The sequence below is a fragment of the Pisolithus orientalis genome (genome assembly GCF_024613125.1).
Source record: "Pisolithus orientalis strain OTSU chromosome Unknown F5J12scaffold_8, whole genome shotgun sequence".
NCBI classification, from domain to species: Eukaryota; Fungi; Basidiomycota; class Agaricomycetes; order Boletales; family Pisolithaceae; genus Pisolithus; species Pisolithus orientalis.
In genome coordinates, this window is record NW_026260789.1 from 1116538 (window position 1) to 1137827 (window position 21290).

General features: G+C 45.9%; 1 non-coding gene across 1 annotated transcript; it reads right to left on the bottom strand.

Moving 5' to 3' along the window:
• Positions 1-18655: 18655 nt before the first annotated feature.
• On the bottom strand, positions 18656-18728 carry F5J12DRAFT_t84. The gene has a single exon. It is a non-coding gene; the product is annotated as a tRNA-OTHER (tRNA).
• Between the last annotated feature and the right edge of the window lie 2562 nt (positions 18729-21290).

A 21290-nucleotide genomic window follows, 5' to 3' on the forward strand; every position in this document is an offset into this window, starting at 1 on the left:
GAGGTTTGAACGAAGAGGCTGCTGATGGAGGCCTCTTGCTTCCTTCTTCTTGGTGGTGTGAAGACACATTGATGAAGCGGAAGAGTTAGTGCCTGAAGTTTAGGGGCTAGCTCACTGACGAATCAGTGGTTCCTGTTGGAGTGGCGGGAGGTGGTCATTCTGCAGGCTATTCTGCCTAGCAAGGATTCCAGACCACAGGTATCCAAAGTGATTTGAAATCTTCTGTTATGCTGACAACTCATGTCGCACCACAGATCGAGTGTCGATGACACAGGCATGTGACAGCGTGAGAAGGGGCACGTAATTTAACTTCACTAGCAGAGGATCACTAGTCTTGGCCAACCAAAGTCATACTGGCAAGTCCTTGTTGGTACAGCATGCAGAGCTAAGGGTGGTTGCAAAGTAGATTTCGAATGAGGGGCTGGTATGATACATGTGGGTTTATATATGTATGTACAGTACCAGTACCACAAACATTTGAAAACATGGTTTAACTGCTCACCAACCTCCAAAGGCAGTGGGTGCAAGGGCAACCTGACTGCGGACCTAGCTTTGCAGGTCTAAATGCTAAACCATTGGTTTTAGAGGGAGAGGGATTAAATGTGTACCGAGTCAAAGTGGAGCATTCACCCAGGGTAAACGCTGTCACGTGACTGTGTGGATCAGAGCCACCAGCAGATCACAGAAGAAAGGCAAACAGGGCATAGCCCGGCTATAGTACAACTCAGGTTTGACAGGGGATTACCATAAAAGGAAAGAGAAGGAGAAACATACAGAACATAAGTCCAGCTGCGTAGACAGCGGCTTATGGGATACAAGAACATCCCCATAGGCAGGACGAGGTGCAGGCACAGCACTGTAAGCATCTAGGAGAGGAAAGAATGTGAGCACAGCGTAACAGTCTTACTGACACACTTTTTTTTCTGTGGTCCTAATGTGGTCTGTAAGTGACTTATTGATATCTTCATGCCACTATATTACTGTAACTCTTGATTCATAGTACTTGTCACAACCATGCATTTACTCTAAGTCCCTACTCACTCCACACCCTACTCCACTGCTCACTCACACTCTCTGCACCAACTCTGCCTGCACTCTACCATTTATGAGTCTCCTCCACTCTGCCTTCTGTTGGACTTGTACCAGTCTCTCATCAGACCATGCAGACCATCCTTGTGCACCACATGGTCCATCACCTGGGCTGTTTCCTTTTTGGCTTGTTCTGTGTTACCTATCATATGTTCTCCATCTTCCCTTCATTCATCATCCAGAAAGTTGTTACCTGAAAACTTATGAGTCTCCATATGTCAGTCCTGATTCCAGTTATTGCACCTCCATAGCAGCATAAAAGCATGTACAGTACTCTACTGTTCTTCAGTATGAATATCACCAAAGTTCCTACTCCATCTCTCTCCATCTTCTGCCTGTCAGAGTTGTCTCCAAACATCTGTCTGGTCTCTTCCTCTGAAATATGAGGGCTGACATCATGCAAGGGGGTAGTGCACAAGCTAAACCTGACACCCTCACTTGCTCCATTTCTGCCTCAGCTGACTTTGTCCCTGCCAATCCTCCACTAGTCAGAGTTCCATTCATCTGTGTCAGACTTGCTTCCACACCTCTCTCCAGACCTGGTTAAGCATCAGAGTTGGTCAGAGTAGGCTCAGACTTGACAGTGCTCTATAGAACCATATGTGTCTTGCTTAATTCACATGCTCTATATGTTCCTTGGCATCCATTCCACTTATACATCTACCTTTCTGAGATAAGTTGTGATTAGAACAGTTAGAACAACCACTGTTTTCCTGATGCATGGAGAATCCCCACCAGGACATGGCCTGGTAAAGTGGGTCTATTTAGCCTGGGGAAAACCCAGGGTTCACCCTGGAAAGGGGTCTAATTAGCCTATCGGAAGCCCATGTTCTGCCTGGAAAGCAGGTCTATTTACCCTGGGGAAACCCAGGTCAGCCTAGAATGTAGGTCTATTTAGCCTGGGGAAATCCCAGGATCAACCTGGAAAGGGGGTCTATTTAGCCTGGAGAAAGTCCAATTTGGACCCCAGCTACCCTTTCATTTGATGTATAATATATATATATATATTACAGAGAGAAGATTTTCTCCAACCATATTAAATTGCTGCCCTGGAGAATCTCCAGGAATGGTGGTGCAGAATCCCCAAAAGTTGGGAATTCCCAACAAAATGACACCTATTAGGTTAATACTTATATCAAAATCTCCAGACACAATAGGTTTCCAAGAGGGGTTGACTGAAGTGATTCTCCTCCCTTTTCTCCTGACTCCATCAGACCCTTCTGTTGTTTCCAGTACCAAGAGGGATATGGATGCTTTCTTTACCTCCAGGTATAGGTCAGCATTCAGCTGGAGGACACATCCTTTACCTTTCTGAACCTTTTGCTTATCCTTGGATAGGCATTCAGGGGTTTTCAAAGGAGACTTTTTGGACAGGAGCTGAGGTTTTAGAGGTTTCAGGAACCATCTGATCAATCTTAAAAAGGGAAACAACAGGGGGTCTCACCCCCCCCCCCCCCTCAAGCCAAACAGCCTTTGGAAGGAGGGTAGAGATGGTGGCAGGCTCAGCATTGAAGTCCAAGTGGTGGGAGAGGGTGTTGGTGGCAGAAATTTTGGTACCTGCAATATGGACAAATTGAAGTGGGTACTCCTGTAGGGTAGCTTGCCAATGGGCTTGATGGGTGGTAAGCTTTTGAGGTTGCATGTAGTAAGTGATATTCTGGTGATCTGTATAGACACAAGTTGGTTCTGGCAGTGAGAGCAGGTAGGGGCACCATTGCTTGAGGGCATGCATGACTGCTAGCATCTCTAAGTCATAGACTTGGTAGTTTTGTTCTGCTCCAGTAAGTGACTGTGACATGTAGGTGCAAGGATGAAGCACTCCTGAGTTGTCAGCTTGCAAGAGCACAGCACCAGTGCCAAGCTTGGAGGCATCAGTGTGGAGTATGAATGGTTTCCAGAGATCCAGCAGGTGAAGAATGGGTTTTGATGACAGGGCCCTCTTCAGGGCCTCAAAGGCGAAGGTCTGTTCAGGTCCCCAGGTCCATTCTGCATTTTTCTTTGACAGATCATGAAGGGGGTGCACTGTCTGTGAGAAGCCAGAAATGAACTGCCAGTAGAAGTTACAGAAGCCAAGGAAGGAACAGAGTTCTTTCAGGGTCATCAGTGCAGGCCAGGTTTTGATGGCTTTGATTTTAACCTCCAACAGTTTGTATTGACCCTGATGGATCATGAATCCTAGAAACTCTATTTCTTTGGCTTTGAAGGTGCATTTCTTGAGTTTCAGGCAGAGTTGTTCCTTTGCAGTGATGTGCAAGAACTGGCAGACAGCAGTGCACAGCCCTTCTTTGGTCTTTGCATGTATAGTGACATCATTCATAAAGATAACAGCTTTTCTCTCATTCTTGAGTTCTCCAAATGTGTGGTCCATGTACCTTTGGAAGGTAGGCAGTAAGTTACACTGCCAAAAAAACATTACTGTCAGTTTGAAGAGTCCTCTAGGGGTTATGAAGGCCCCTTTCCATTCATCTCCTTCTTTTACCCTGATATTAGTGAATCCCCACCAGACATTGAACTTGGCAAAGTATTTTGAGTTGACAAGTTCATCTAGGAGGGTCTTCACATCAGGCAGTGGGTACAAGTCAATGATGGTGTGCAAGTTTAAGTAGTGGTAGTCTTGGATGAGTCTTCTCTTTCTGTCTTTCTTTCCTATGAAAAACACAGGTGCAGCTTGCAAAGATTTTGAGGGGCAGATCTTTCCATATTTAAGATTTTCATCAATGAACTCATCAAGAGCTTTAAGTTCATCAAGCAAGAGCAGGTAGATGGCACCTTTCTTCAGCTGGAAGCTGGGCTTCAGGTGAATTTTGTGGTTGAGGAACCCCTGGTGTGGCAGAAGAGGAATTTCTTCTTTGGAGAAGACTATTGAGAACTCCCAATATTCCTGTGGTAACTCAACCTCTGCCTGTATATGCAAAGCCTTGAGTTTTGTGGAAATGGAGGTATGGTTTATCTTGACCATCCTGGCAAAGTCAGTCCTGTGAATGCAATTTTTCTTGTCAAAGCCATGGTTGAGTTCTCCCCAGCCAATCAGCTTCCAAGATGTCCAGCTGATTATGGGGTTGTGTTCTTTAAGCCATGGCATTCCAAGAAGGAGGGACTCCCAGTTTCTGAGTTTGAGGACATATGTGTGAATGTGCATGGTCTTTCCCCAGATCTTGGCTCTGAAGGAAGTGATGTGGGTAACCCAGTTGCTGGTTCTGCCTTTGTAGCTTCCTGACTCCCATGGTCTTGCAATTTTGCACATCAGGATATCATATTTTTGGACTATTGCCAGGTCAATAATATTTGTTTTGGCACCTGAATTGAGGATGGTTTGGATGGTAGCATTTTTGTGATCAACAAGGTAAGCAAAACCACTGATAGAAGTGATCAACATATCTTGCTCATAATCATACACTTTCTCAGTTTCTATCTTAACCTCTATTTTTTGGGATACAATAGGCTCTCTTCCTGACATTACACCAGTGGAGCCTTTCAAAAATCTGGGTTTCCTTTTGGTCCCCTGTTGTCTGTGGGTTCATCATTCCCCCCACTATACTTGTCTTCTAGTTCTTGGTCTTCTTCATTTCTGGAGGTCCAATCATGTTCCTTGAGCATTGCCAGGATGTGAGTGCAGAAGTTTTGGGCCAAGGAAGACTTACTGTTTGTTGTGGATGAGGGGCATTTAGACTTCACATGCCCTGTCTTACTGCATCCATAATGGGTAGGAGCTTCACTCTGTGATCAGACCTTTGACTTCCAATCAACATCCATAGCGTAAGGGTCTTGGTACAGAACTTTCAGAGATGAACCAGATTGAGATCTGTGAGAAGTTTGTTCTTGCTCCCAGAGATAGGAGCAGTCTTGGTATGTTGCTTTTCCAGAGAAGACCTTGAGAGTAGCCATTGCCACTCAAGCTGCCATTGCCTGGCAGATCCAATCTTTGACTGTGTCTGGCTTGGGGCCAGCCATGAGGATCCACTTATTAATTTCCTTGTTAAGACTGCTGCAGTCAAGTCTCCAGTAGATATCTGGGCCTTATTGAGACAGTTGTGCAAGTCAGCAATGTACTCATCAAGAGAATGGTCTCCTTGGCAGATGATGGAGAGATAGATGAGTGCCATAGACCTAGCATCTCCTACTTGGAAGGTTCTTTGAGTTTCACAACAAACTCATCCCAGCCATCAAAAAATTTGAGATCTCCAAGTGTGGTAGTGTTTTCATTGACATAGGCTTCAGTGGAGGTGCAAGCCAAGCCACTCCCCATGTAAGAGAGGGAAAATGTGATCTTGGATTGATCTTCATAGTAGTTGTGGTCATTTGTAGCAAGGTAGAGTTTGATGCTGCTTAGCCAAGCAGAAAAGTCTTGGTGAGCTCCAGTAAATGAGAAGGGTTTGTTGAGGCTGATTTCTTTCAGTCTTCCTCCCTTAGAGTCATGTTCCTTCCTTTCTCTGTCAGAACCTTGGGAAGGGCCTTTAGGCCTAACCACATCTCTGCCAAAGAGGTTTCTGTAGAATTTGGTGGCCATTTTGGGGGTTACCCTACTCTTTCTGGCAAAGGAGTCCTGGTGATTAAGTCCAGACATTTGTTGTGCAAGTTCTTCTGCCATCAGATTGGTAGAAGTCAGAAGGTATATGTCAGTGGATGAAGATGATGAGTGGTCCACTGGTCCAGCTGTCTCTTGTGGTTGTGTATCAGTATCCAAGCCAATGGGCTTCAGGTTTTGGTAAGTGGTAAGGTCAATTGGTGAGGTCAATTCTGCCACTTGCCTAGTTGGGGCCTTACTGGTGGGTCTTCAAGACCTATACAAGGGTTTGGAGTTTGCACCAAAGGGTGACAAATAAGTGGCCTTGCTTGGAGGACTTCCTTTCCTTTATGAGAAGGTACAGGAGGTTTGAACAAAGAGGCTGCTGATGGAGGCCTCTTACTTCCTTCTTCTTGGTGCAAAGACATGTTGACAAAGAGGAAGGTTAGTGCCTAATGTTATGGGCTAGCCCACCGATGATTAACACCAGTGGTTCCTGTAGTGGTGGCAGGAGGTGCTCATTTTGCAGGCTATTTTGCCTAGCAAGGATTACAGAGCACAAGTATCTGAAGAGTAGTCCAGTCATTGATGTGGCCAGGTGATTTGAAATCTTCTGTTATGCAGATGACTCATATCATGTCATGAATTGAGTGTGGTGAAGCACAAGCATGTGACTGTGCAAGAAGTGACATGTAATTTAACTTCACTAGCAGTGGGACACTAGTCTTGGCCAACTGAAGTCATATTGTCAAGTCCTCATGGGTACAGTGAACAGAGCTAAGGGTGGTTGCAGAGTAGATTTTGAATGAGGCAGCAGTATGATACAGGCAGGTTTATGTTACACCCGTGTCAGGGGTCTTTCCTTTTTCAACTTCTCATGGTCATGTGCATCATGTGCCTTGTCACATATCTCATAATCATCACTGTCCTAGGGGTTTGCATGCTACAGGGAACCCTCAGATCTCCCACTGTCAAGGTATTTTCATTACCTGTCAATCACACCACCTTGGAAGATCTGGTGTTCCACCACCCTCTCTGATGGACAACATGTTACATTTCTTCCTTATGACTCCTTTCTGACTTGTGTATGTTGCTTATATGTTTACTTCTTGCTCCAGTGTCAGGCTCCTCACTGTGCATTGATTGCACAGCCAGTATAGCCTTTGTTTCCTTGACTCTCCCCATCATATGACACCATATGACTCCCTTTGACTTATCTATTTGACTGATTGTTTTGTTGATTGCTGTGGATACACATCATGATGCATCTTGTTGTGACTGGTATGGTACTCGTACTTAGGAGTATATAGTTCCTCATACTTCAACCTGTATCCTCAGTTTTTTGATAGCTTGCAACTCAGCTTCATCCCTTCACTTTTGTCCTTGTTCCCTCCACTGTGTGATCTCAGAAGAACTCACCAGAAGGAGCAAACCTCTGTCAGACCTTTGCAATAACTGATCCATAGGGGTTATGATAAGTTTGGCCTGTAGTCTCCCCCTTGCACAGATTGTGCCTAGTCCATTTGACAAAGTCACTCCACTTGGGCATAACAAAATCAAAAAACTCAACACAGCTTTTGGGACTCATCAACCTCTTCATGAAAGTCTACTTGTCCCTGGTTACTGAACTTCAACAAACCATTCTATCACACAAGGCTTGTCAGTTCCTCTATGCATAAGAACTAACTTGCCTTCATCCTGCTTGTCAAACAAGATTGAGAAGCATCCCTCTACCCTCAATCAAATCCACTGCTCTACAGGCAGCCACTAGGCTTTAATAGATCACCTCCCTAGAGCTCACACTTGTGTCTCCCTATGTGTAAAGACACTTGCACCCACTTTACTCTTTGCTGAAAGGTTTCTTTCAAGAAATAAATCCTCCCTTAGCCTTTGTTCACACTATCCATAAAAGTGTCTAACCCACAGAAGCCTAGGCCCCCAGTCCCTCCATGCTCTATCCCCCTTGGGCTTGGTAGAAATCCACCACTACTGCCTATCCTGCTAGGAAGGCTAGGACCCTCAGTTACTGCAACCAACCCCCATTATCTTATCTGTCCTGTTTTAGGGAGTCAGAAATCATGCTTAGTTCAGAAGAAGAAGATGATCAGAAGTCCAAGACTTCTTTTGGATCAGTCCTCAAAGAAGAACAAGAGGCATGTAATGAAATGTCCATGACTGTTGCTCACAGAGAGTCAGTTCCTGAAATGCCCCTGAGGACCATTTTGGAAGAGGAACTGAGACAAAGGTTGGAAGAACAAAGAGTTGTGATGGTGGAGGAGCTCCACTGGGCTATGCATGCAACTACTAATGACCCATTCCCAACAGGTATGCCTATGGACTCAGCTTTACAAGATTGGTATCACAGGAACTTCAGAAAGGCTGTACCTCCAGAGTTACCCACTGGTGGTAACAGTAAGGGGAAAGCCAAAGCTGATGATGATGATGACTACTCAAGCCACCCACCCAATGGAGGTTGGGAGTTTAATGTCAGGCATCCCAGAGAATATGATGGAAGCCACAATGGGCTTCAGACCTGGATCATGCAGGTCAATGGATATTTGAACCTGAACAGACATGTCTACAACACAGAGTCACTCAAGATCTCCTTTGCACTCACTTATATGACCAAAGGCACAGCTGTTTCATTCACTGAAAATTACCAAAACAAAAACAAGTTACTCAATGGTTCCATTTACTACACAGACACCTTTCAGAGGTTCATCAAAAGGTTGAAGGCTACCTTCGAGTCAGGGGACTGAACTGCTCTCGCAATTCTGTGTCTTTCAGACATAACTCAAGGCAAATGAGAACTTGAGTCATATATTGCTGAGTTCACTGGACTTGTAAACAAGGCTCAACTCAAAGAAGCATCACATGAAGCAGGGATCTTCTTCAGAAAAGGATTGAATAAGGAGTATTGTGATTGGGTTCTCAATTCTGGATGCACCCCTTCCATGGTCATTGAGTGGATACAGTGCACAGGAGAAGCTCAAACTGCAATCACCATGAAGCACATCCTTGAAGGGAAGGAATCTTGGTATGAATGGAAATTCATTCATTACTGCAGAGGTTCCCAAGATCCTGATGCAATGGATGTTGACAAACATAAATGGAATGTTTGCTGTTCCAGTTTGGAAATTAAGCACTTCAATTGTGGAGTTGAAGGTCATGTCAAGCACAACTGCAAAGTCAAGGTCAAGCAGCAACTTTCCAATGTTCGCATGGTGATCTCTGAAGATGGAACCAGAACCACCTATGTAGGAGATTGGGAAGCAAATCAAGAGGAAAAGAAGTTGTTGGGTTTTTAAAGGGGACTGATGAATCTCCTGCATCAGTCAGTCCTGTTTCAGTGTTGTCCTCTAGATGTACTTCTATAGATGATGAATTGAATATGCAAATTCATTCTCCTCTCAGATTGGTCATTTTACTGGACTACAAGGCAGGAATTTGGGCCTGTATTGACTCAGGCACTGAAGTTTCCCTCATCTTGGAGAAGATGGTCCAGAAACTCAAGATCCTGACATACCATGTTGAGAAGAAGTTCAAGATCCACATCATTCACCGGAAAAGATGAAGAGTGGGTCACCTGCAAGGTAACCCTGAAGATGGAAATCAAGGAGCCCATTGTGCAGGTCAAGTGTTATGTTGGGCCCCTTGTGGGCAAAGAACATGTTCTTCTTGGGATGCCCTTCCTCAAGGAGTTCAAACCTTGTATGAACTGGGAAACTGACAAAATAACTTGCTAGGACAATGGGTTTGTGTATCCAGACAAGAAAGCTGATGTTCTACAGGTAGTGTCTTCAGACATGGACAGTACAAAGGAATCTTCCAGTCTGTCCCTGGAAGTGGTAAAACCAGATTCAGGTGAAACCCCCAAGGTTAAGATTAATAAAACTACTCTGTCCACAGAACTTGAGGCTGCCCTGGCAAGTGGCAAAGAGGAGGTAACTCTCCCAGAAATGTACAGGGAATTTGCCAAGGTGTTTGCCAAGGACAACATCCCACTACCAGTTCATTGACCCAGTCTTGATCATGAGATTAGGCTTTGTGATGACTTCAAACCAAAGAAGGCAGTGGTATACCCCATGTCTCCTGATGAACTTAAAGTTTTAGATGAGTTCTTGGATGAGAATCTCAAGTGCAAGAAGATTCAACCCTTGACTTCACCACAGGCAGCACCAGTGTTCTTCGTTGCAAAGAAGGATGGGAAAAAGTAGTTAATACAAGATTACCGCTACCTCAATTCCTTTACCATCCCAGATGCACACCCTTCGCCAAACATGCAGGCTCTGTTTGACAAGCTTGTCAAATCTAAGTATTATGCCAAGTTTGACATTTGATGGGGTTTTACTAATCTCAGGGTAAAAGAAGGAGATGAGTGGAAAGGAGCATTCATTACTCCTAGAGGACTGTTTGAACCAACAGTAATGTTCTTTGGTCAGTGCAACTCACCTCCTTCTTTCTAGAGATATATGGACAAAACCTTCAAGTCACAATGCAGAAAACAAGCAGGTTACATGGATGATGTTGCTATCCATGGAAAAACAAGAGAAGAACTCTGGGAATGTGTTCAGGAGTTCTTGGTGATCTGTGCAAAAGAAGGACTTCACCTCAAGATCAGCAAATGTTGCTTTGAGGCCGAAGAAATCAAATTCTTAGGAATGATTATTGGGAAGGGGTATATGGAGACTTCACTGACAAAGACCAACACCATCAGTACCTGGGAAGCCCCTGACAATCTTATGGGCCTATATCATTTCCTAGGATTTTGCAATTTCTATTGCAAATTCATCCCTTCTTTCTCAAGCATCACCAGACCCCTTCATGACCTTACCAAGAAAGGGGTGTCCTATCAGTGGACACCAGAATGAAATATGGCCTTTGAACAGCTAAAATCTTTGTTATGCTCTTCTCCAGTCCTCACTATTCCTGACTTCTCAAAGCCTTTCACACTCTTCACCAATGCTTCAAAGCTTGGAACTGGTGCAGTTCTTGCTCAGAAGGGTGCCAATAATGAATGGCACCCATGCTCCTACCTCTCCCAGTCTCTGGTTGGGGCTGAGCAATGACATCAGGTCTATGACTTGGAGATGCTAGCTGTCACTCACACCTTGAAAGCTTTCCAGCCATACCTTCTCCCTCTGGTCAAGCTGACTGTGGTCTTCACTGACCACAAAAACCTGGAGTACTACCAGGAGCTGCAGCAACTTACCCTGCAGCAGGCCTGGTGGGCTGCTACTATCCAGTCCTACCCAATCTGCTTTTCTTGGCAGGCCAGCTGTTTACAGGTGCCTGCCAATACCCTCTCTCACAAAGGAACCTTGGAGGAACCTGCTCCTGTGGCCACAGTCCTTCCCCCAGACCTTTGGCTTTCAGAGGGGGTGGACTCCCAAATTCGCCTCATTTCCCCCACTTTTTCACTTATAAAAATACTAAAACAATATAAAATCAACCATCTAACATGAATAGGACATCTTCCCACATGGGTTCAGCATTCAAAAAACAACTCAAAGCCATATTCTTGCCTGAATGAGGAAAAACCAAAGAAGAACAGGCTGCCTGATGCTTGCCCTTTGAGGAAATTTGACAAAGGAGTGCAGGGAGTTTACACTGTGTCTGCAGAACTGTATGAGCACATCAAGAACAATATGCCAAAGGACTCTACAAGGCTGGAACCCAAAGATAATGTAACTATCACAGAGGATGGGACAAAACAGTTTGGAACTACACATCTCTATATTCCCCCAGAAAATTGCCAACATTGCATGTGCTCATATCACAACCATGAGTCAGCAGGACATCCTGGTCAAAAAGCAAGGTTCACCAAGATATGAAAGGAAGTATGGTGGGAAGGTATGGGAAAGGACATAAAGGCTTACATCGCAGGATGCCCCACATGTCAGACCACCAAAGTGGTGACTCATCTGCTAACACTGCCCATTGTTCCTCACAATATGCCCAAGACCACATTCCCATTCCAACAAATATCCATGGACCTCATCACAGATCTCCTGATCTCAGGAGAACAAAAATATGACTCTATTCTCATGGTTGTTGATCAGGGGCTAACACAGGCCATGCTGTTTGTTCTGTGTCATAAAACAATAGATTCTGTCAAGATCACCTGGCTATTCCATCAAGTCATCTATTCCCATTTTGGTGTACCTGAATTGGTTATCTCAGATTGTGGACTGCAGTTTGCATCTTCCTTTATGAAGGAACTGTACAAGGCTATAGGGGTAACTTTGAAACTTTCTACAGGGTACCATCCCCAGACCAATGGAGAAAGTGAATATGTCAATCAAGAAGTGGAAGGATACCTTTGGTTGTACTGTGTCAAAGCACCAAACTCATGGGCTGCAAAACTACCATCCACTGAGTTTGCTCACAATTCCTGAGCCCACTCCATCCATCAAATGACCCCCTTTTTGCTCCTCTTGGGATATGACCCTTCCCCCTATCCAGAAAAATGACTTACCATGGTCCCCTCAGTAGATGAAAGACTTGAAAGGTTGGCCTCAAGTCATGATGTTGCCATTCTAGTGCACAAGAAAGCACAGGACCTGATGCATTCATGCTCAAAAGGGTCTTATGTGCCACCCAAGGTTGGGGATCAGGTTCTCCTGGATACTGGATCCCTTTGTATCAAAAACCAGTGCAATAAGATTGTGCCCCAACATCTTGGGCCTTTCAAAGTGACTCAGTTAGTGTCCCCAGTCACATTCCAATTTGAACTCCCATTGACTTGGAAGGTTCACCCTGTGTTTCATGCCTCTCAGATCTTTCCCTTCACTGAAAATGATACTTATGGCATGGTTCCTGCAGCACTGCTACCAGAGCTTGTAGATGATGAAATTGAGTGGGAGGTCAAATCAATAATCAATCATAAGGTTGACAGGCACAGAGGAAAATGAAAATATCTGGTCAAGTGGAAAGGGTTTCCCCATTTGTCGAACACCTGGGAACCCAAAGAACATATAAAGGACCATGCTTCAGAAGCCCTTGACCAGTACAAACTTGCCCATCACCTTTGTAATTAATGAATTCTCCCTGCTCTGTCAATACTGAAAATGGCTATGCCAACCTCCCCCTTGCAGAATCCATTTATGACCCTGCAGCCAACAGGGATGACCTTTTCATCCCCCCCATCACTGTCTATGCCCTGGCTTCACCTCCAACAACCACCACTGGCATTTCTGACTTGTACCCCTCATCTCCCATCTCACAGTCTTGTGCAACATCCCTGCCTCTCACCCGCCCTCTCCAACCACATCCATATGTGTCCTTCTCAGTTAAGAGGGTCCCCACCCCCAAGGCCAGAGTCCCCATTAGAGGGGACAGTAACCAGCAGGGAAAAGGAAAGGGTAAGGCAAGAGTTGACAATGACCCCAATAGTCAGCCAGCCACAAGCAGTCACCCCAATGCTCCCAAATCTCCCCACATATGCTCTGCCTTCTCCACCTACTCTGACAGTGCCCATCATGCTGCCCTCAACCTCCTCACCTCAGCCACCCTTGCCTGGGATGATGAGCCTTGACTACCAGTCTCAGCAAGTGACTACCTGGACATTGTTAGGGTGCTTGACATCTTCCACAATGGGGACAACATTGATGGGTGCACACCAGAACAGGTTAAGTATTTTGGGCTGCTGTCTGAAATCTACAGAGTGACAGACATAATCAACCATGCTGTCTCCAAGATCTGCACCCAAAAGCTTAATGGCACCACACCCCTGTCCAAAGTCATAATGGTCAATATGCTGGAATGGGGTTCTTTGGAAGTTTTAGAAGCCATCACTGGTGGCACTTACCATCACCTTCTCCATCAACAAATTGGAGAGTTCCTTGTGCCACCTGCTTCTTGACTTCTTGATTGCATATGTCCACAACAAGAGGAATCATCAGTTCCAGATACCCCACTTCGGGAACCCATGGCTTCTGAGAAAGAAAAAGTCAATGCCTGGAGGGAACTTGAGTTAGCATATGTCAACAGAGCAGCACTTTATAAAGAGGTTGGTGCTCATTTGGGTACTGGGACTCATAACTCCACTTGGGAGGTCTTGCTTCAGGATGCTGCTTTGGCTGGTTCACACAAGCACTATCATAATGCCATCCACACCACCAACCCTCTCCCTGTGACTCCCTTTGTCCCCATCCCTCTCAATCAGCTTTGGTTCTACCTTGGAGGCCAGTCCCCCATCCCTGCCAAGCATGTTCTCCATCAGCATGCATGCTTCCAGTGTCATTACCTGGGACATTGGTCATGCTGCAACAGACATGGCTCCCATTTCACTCCAGCCCTTGAGGAACTGCCAACTCCATTGCCATCATTGCCCATTGCCAACCACACACATTCCCATGTCTACACTACTTGCAGACCCCTTTCCTCTCACCCCACTAATGCACCTGCCTCATCCTCATGGGTCTGAGGACCTTAGGGGGGGGTGATGTTACACCTGCATCAGGGGTCTTTCCTTTTTCGACTTCTCATGGTCACGTGCATCACATGCCTTGTCACATCTCTCATAATCATCACCATCCTAGGGGTTCACATGCTACAGGGAACCCTCAGATCTCCTGCTGTCAAGGTATTTCCAATACCTATCAATCACACTGCCTTGGAAGATCCAGTGTTCCACCACCCTCTCTGATGGACAACATGTTACATTTCTTCCTTATGACTCCTTTCTGACTCATGTATGTTGCTTATATGTTTACTTCTTGCTCCAGTGTCAGGCTCCTCACTGTGCATTGATTGTGCAGCCAGTATAGCCTTTGTTTCCTTGACTCTCCCCATCATATGACACCATATGACTCCCTTTGACTTATCTATTTGACTGATTGTTTCATTGATTGCTGTGGATATGTGTCATGACACATCTCATCATGACTGGTATGGTGCTTGTACTTAGGAGTATATAGTTCCTTGTACTTTGACCTGTATCCTCAGTTTTTTGATAGCTTGCAACTCAGCTTCATCCCTTTGCTTTCATCCTTGTTCCCTCCACTGTGTGATCTCAGAAGAACTCACCAGAAGGAGCAAACCTCTGTCAGACCTTTGCAATAACTGAGCCATAGGGGTTATGATAAGTTTGGCCTGTAGTCTCCCCCTTGTGCACATCATGCCTAATCCATTTGACAAAGTCACTCCACTCGGGCACAACAGTTTATATATGTCTATGAAGTACTGTGTAACAAACATTCAAAAATGTTTAACTGTACACCCAAGTCCCCATTATGACATCATTGAGTCACAGCAAGTCACTGCACAGCAGGACTACATGTATAACTGAGTCTCCATAGTGGAGGAGCCCAGGGGTGAACCTATGACAAAGAAGGGGAACCCACTTTTGTGGGTAGGGTGAGAGCAGAAGGCTACTCAAGTTAGCCAAGACACAGAACTCAGACTTGAAATGACAAAGTCTGAGGTGTAAGGTAAGATGAAGTGTAAACTAAGTACCTAACATATTATGCAATCAACTCAGTGTAGACTGGACAGCATACTGTGCTCCAACACCTGCACATATGACATACAAGGGTAAACATATACTGGGGGTACACATGTCATGTGACCATGTGGATCAGGGCCACCAGTGGATCATGGAAGGAAAGGTAAACAGACATAATCCAGCTATAGTACATTGTGGGGTGAACAGGGGCAGGACATGAAAGGAAACTTATGGAATGCAAGCCCAACTGCATAGACAGCAGCTTGCAGGTGAAGGGAACATTGCTCTGAGGCAGCAACAGGTGCAGGCAGTACAGTACAAAGTCTATAAAAGGAAACAATGTAAGCATGGCATAACATGAGTAAGCCCTCCCCACAGCCTAGTTCTACTTCAACAAGTCCCCCTTGACTCAACCCTTGCTTGAATGACTCCCCTGTTCATCAGGGAGCCTTGAAGCAACCTTCTGCCCTCAAGAGGTTCAGTTTCTGCTTCTTCTGTGGTCAAGAAGGTCATGTTCAAGCTCAGTGCAGTGTGTGCACTTTGTATCTGGTGTCAGGCAGGTGTAGGATTATTCATGGCCAGGTTGTACTACCTACAGGTCAGGAGATCCCTCAAGAGGCTCTCAGGTGAACTCTCAGGGAGTGGCTTGGCTTCTGGGCCCTGGCTCATGGTCATGATAGTTCAAGTTCACAGGTACTTTCCCCCACTTCACCTTGGTCCTCTCCAGGACTCTCTCCCCCTCATCATGTTTGCACCAATCCCCTGCTCAAAGTCAAGGTGCCCAAATCAAAGTAGCTGACCCAGGCTTGAGGTTCATTGAGCACCCCTTGACCTCCTGCTCACCATCTCTCCCCATGCTCTAGGGCACCAGTAGCTCAGTCATTTTGACTTCATCCCCTCCTCCTGACTTCAAATCATACTCAAGTTTGAAGAACTGACTTCAAACAACCTCACCTGTCCCCTCTGCCCTCAGTTCAAGTTTGTAGCCCCCCTCTGGCTGAACCTTCTCCCCAGCCATGTGCCTGTGCCAGCTTGCTTCCTGATTCTGGTCACATCCCTTGTGGGTTGGTGAAGTGAGTCATACAGACTTTTTGCTTTTTCTTGATATGGTCTCCTTGTTTCTGTTTTGAAGCTTGATGCCCCTCATTTTCTGGACTTGTTTTTGATATGATACCTGTTCCTTCATTTGAATCCCTCTTTTTGTTGACTGGGGACAGTTCTTTTCTCAAGTCCCCCTTGGATGTAGGGAATAAGTACTCCCTACTAAGGAGATTTAATTATTTTATCTTTTCTACTGTGTTTTTGCTTTGATTCACATTAGTGATACTTAGCATGAAAAATTTGCAGGTGGCAATACCATGGGAACTTCCTTAAAAGGAAAGGCCACCCTCAGGTGGGTGGGTGGGGAGGAGGTTCAAGCATTTGAGTGGGCCCTGCCAGGCATCACAATGTCAGGGCTCAAGCAGGATGGCTCAGGAGGGTGCTGAGGAACTCTGTTCACATCCTACACATGTTTATCTATGCTCTTAACCAATGAAAAGTGGGAAATTTGCATTGGGAATGGGTTGTAAGGTGCAAAATTCATTGTAAAGTGTGCTAAGTGACTTAGCACTGGGAAATTTGCAGCCAGATAAGCAAATTTTTCCAGGTGGGAGGGCAGCCCATGCCAATTTTTTTGCAAGCACATGCTTGCACACATGCAGCTGAGCCCAAAGCACAAGCACCACATGCGAGGCATGATCATGTAACCACTTCCCATGCCTGAACACCACTCATCTAGCAAATTTGGGCAGGTCTCTTCACAGAATACCCATTCATTTCATGAATAATTACATGGCCAACATAGAGTGGCTTCCAGTAGCATTGAATTGAGTACAGATGTACAGGCAAGGGTTGTGCATGTTGGAACATAAAGTGCCCCTGTAGTACTTGACCACTGTGCGATGTTTTGGCTGCTTACATAAGCTGAAATAGCGCACATACTTGTAGTATTTCCTACTAGTATTCCCTCAGTAGTTTGTTCACTACTGAGGGTAAGTCCATTCATATTACAAGTATTCTACTATACTGACATCCTGTAGTAGCCTACAGGTATATCTAATATATCAGTAGTTTGTTCACTACTGAGGTAGCTTACAGATATTTCTACAGTGCACAGCCTGCAAGTCTCCCAACCCTCACTTTCTCACACACATGCCTTCCACTTAGTCAGTGAACTTGCAGTGGCTGTGAGCACAGCCACCTGCAAATTTTTCAGAATAAATGTACTTAGCCTACCTTTGTGGCGCATTTTTGGTAGCTTAGTCAGCACTTTTGTGCACTAGTGTAGGTCTACAGTACACAAAAAAAAAGAAGAACCAGACTGTGAGACTGCAACAAGCCCTCATTGAGGCACTCCCAGATAACCTCCAGATGCCATTACTCACTCCTTTCACTATTCCATTCATTCTGCCCAACTCAAATCCACTCCTTTGTCTCTTTTTCACTGATTCAAGCTCAGAGTCCCTTTGGGTCAAACTAGACCCATTTCTATTGATCCCTAGGAGTTCAAGCTTTGCTTTATACCTAACCTACACCATTGTGAGTACCACCTCTGTGGGCACTTCTGTTTCCTCTGCATCAGCCTCTGCCTCTGTGGCTCACTCATCCATCTCTGCAGCACTGTCCATGAGCTCAGTGACCTTTGAAAGTGTCTCAGTCAAAATTGCAGCTGAGGTTCACTGCTTGATTCAACAACTTTCCCTCTCTTCAGTGGGATCCAAGTACACCAATGCTGTGACTTCACCTCCTGTTGGTCTGCCCAATGTGAACCTGGCAACAGGTCTCCAAAAGACATGAAATAATCTGTCAGGTACCTACTGTGATACCCCCATTGGTGAAGGTCAACCTGGGGGTGGCATGGCTGGTCAATGACCTTCCTGGTGGAAGGGCAAGGAAGATAAGGATAAGGACAAACCCACTTCAGCAGCAGCAACTACACAACCTGTGTCCACACCTGCCTCTCCCACTTCTACATTGACTCCAGTGGCTGTGGTGGCACTTGATCCTTCCATGGTCTCTCCTTGGACTACACACCCTGGGGATCTCACTTGTGCAGTCATTACTGAACTCAGTGACAATGGGGATGCACCCACCTTTCCACCATCACCAGCCCTAAAGGCATGCCTCAGCACTCTCTTGGCCTCCAGTCTGTTGGACTCTGGCACATCTTGCACTTTGGTTTGTGACCATGCATTCTTCTGCACCTATGTCCCAGACACTTCTGTCAATGTTCAAATGGCCAATCATGGACACTTACCCACTACTGGACATGGTGAGTGCCTGGCTTTTCTGTCTGTTGGTGGTGACAAGTACCAGGTTTGGCTCACCAATTGCTTGCATGCACCACAAGCTGCACTACATCTTGTCTCAGTCAGGTGGATGCTCCATCAGGCTGGGGTTGCAATTTTCAGGGGGACCCTATGTGCTGCAAGCTCTCCTACCATAGATGACCATCAGGCAGTGTGCAGCTCCAGTCAAACAACCTTTGCTTCCTAGTGTTGAATTTGAGATCATGTGACCTCAGGGCCAACTACCCTACTGCTTGCCAAGCAGTGAACAACTAAAGGAAAATATGACCAAGCTGGGATTTGAACCCAGGACCCCCTGGCATATACCCAGGTGCTTTAACCACTGAGCTACCTGGCCTTGGGTACTCAATGGTGCTTGTAGGATTAGTGCAGATTACTACTCCAACACCTAGACCTTTAGTTCATTTGCTTTGATGCACCCCCACCCCTCACCACTACTTCAATCCTCACTGCCTTTGCTCAGGTTCCTGTCACCTATGACTTGTGGCATGCTAGAATTGGCCATGTTGGTGACAAGGTGGTGAGTCAGCTCTCTTCAATCACATCCAGTGTCACTGTTGGCTCCTCCACCCCACAGTCACTTTGAAGTCCTGCATGGTTGGGAAGCATGCAGGCTCACTGTTCAAACCTTCTAAGACTTGCACCACTGCCTTCCTTGAACTTGTGCACACTGATCTTGGGGGACTGATGCCAGTCCAGACCTTTCACAGCAAGCTGTACTTCATGGTCATACTCAATAACTATACCCATGTCCTAGACATACACCTGCTTGCTCACAAAGACCAGGCCCTTGAAGCCTGGGAGGTCACCTGAACCTGCTGGGAATGACAGCACAGTGCAAAGGTTAAGGCCCTACAGTCAGACAATGGAGGAGAGTCCCTCAGTAATGCATTCATCCAGTCTCTGAACTCACAAGGTATTGTTCATCACTTGTCCATGCCATACATGCATCAGCAGAATGGGGTTGCTGAATGGGTTATCCATACATTGGAGGGATGTGTCTTGGCCATGTTACACCTCACTTGGCTCCCACTCATTTACTGGGGTGAGGCAATGCTTACTGCCTCCTATCTGCACAATCACACAGGGTCACATGTCTTACTGAATGGGATCACACCCTATGAAATGTTGCATCATACATGACCCAATCTCAGCCACTTGTGAGTTTGGGGCTGTTGAGCTTACATGCATATCCCTTTAGAACTCCAGCAGAAGTTAGGACCCAGGTCCAGACTGGTATGCTTTGTACATTATCCACCAGGGGTCAAGGCATACAGGGTGCATGATGTCAGTACTGGACAGTTTTTTAATTCCAGGGATGTTATCTTCAATGAAAACATTCAGAAACTGCCCTTTGAGGTAGTGTTGACTGGTGGACTGTCACCTGCTGCTGATGATGACTCAGACTTGGATGAAGACTCATGACCCTCATCTCCATCACCCCCACTGTCTCAGCCTGTTGTACCTCTTGTACCGTCAGCTGTCAGCCAGCCTTCTACTCTTCCCACTGCTCCTTTACATCATTCTGGCAGGGTCAGGGTGCAGACTGAGGCAGGTAAGGCATTTACAGAGTCTCTTCAGGCAATGTGAGAGCATTTGGCAGCATGTCATGCCTGTTCTGTCCCTCCCATTGCAACTACCCCTTCCATCACAACCTCTTCTGGTCATAACACTTACCTGGATGACCCTTTGTCCCCACTGACCAAGGAGTCTGAGTCTGCTCTCTTGCCTTCCAACACCTCCATCAGCCCACTTTCCTCTGTGGTTGTTGACCTGGTCATCTCTGAACATGCTCATCTAACCATATGAAGCAATACTTGCCATGATCCAGCTGATCCCACATATGATCTCTTGATCCCCCCCTGCCACTTATGATGAGGTGGTCCATCACAGTGATGCATCCCAGTGGAGAGCAGCTATGGATAAAGAGATGGAACAGTTGAGGATGATGAATGTCTATAGCCTTGTCCCTCTTCCCCCAGGAGGCCATGTGATAGGGAGTCCTTGGGTGTTGGAGTACAAGGAGGGGACAGTAAGGGGGGCCTGTCAAGAAGGCATGTTTTGTTGCCAAGGGGTTCACTCAGATACCAGGCAAGGATTTTGGACAGATGTTTGCACCTGTCATGAGGCAGAGCTCCATCTGACTTCTTGCTGCTATTGCCACTAGGGAGGACTGGGAGTTACATTCACTTGATATAAAGAGAGTGTTCCTCCATGGGAAGGTCAAGGAGAAGGTGTTCATTTTTTCATCAGCTAGAGGTCATCTGCATGGCTGCCTGGTGTGTTGATGATGGTCTTGGTGGAAGCAATAATGAGCATTTCCTCTCTGAGGTCAAGCATCATCTGCACCTCTGTTTTGGCATCTCAGACATGGGACCTGTCACAAAGTATCTTGACATCCAGTTTGAACATGATCATCACACCCATGAACTATGGCTACACCAGAGTGAGTACATAATTCATCTTCTCCAAGAGTATGATCTCATCAACTGCCACCTGGTACATCTTCCCATGGACCCCACTCATCCTTTTCTCACTGACACCAAGGCAGCAAAACACATCCTTTGCTACCTTGCAGGCATGGTCAACCTTCATCTTCACTATGGAGAGTGCACCTGCAGTCCTCTTTTGCATGGGTTCAGCAATGCTGACTGGGCAACAAACCCTGAGGATTGCATTTCAGTAACAGGATACTATTGGTTTTATTATGGGGGCATGGTGGCTCACTCCTCCAAAAAGCAGACTATGCAGGCTTTGTCTTCAACCAAAGCCAAGTACATGGCCATTACCACAGCTATCCAGGAGGGTTTGTGGATTCAATCATTCCTCCTGTCTGTAGGGTTCTCTGTAACAAAGGTATGAGTTTCTCAGCATACAAAGTAGTGACTGTATTAGTACC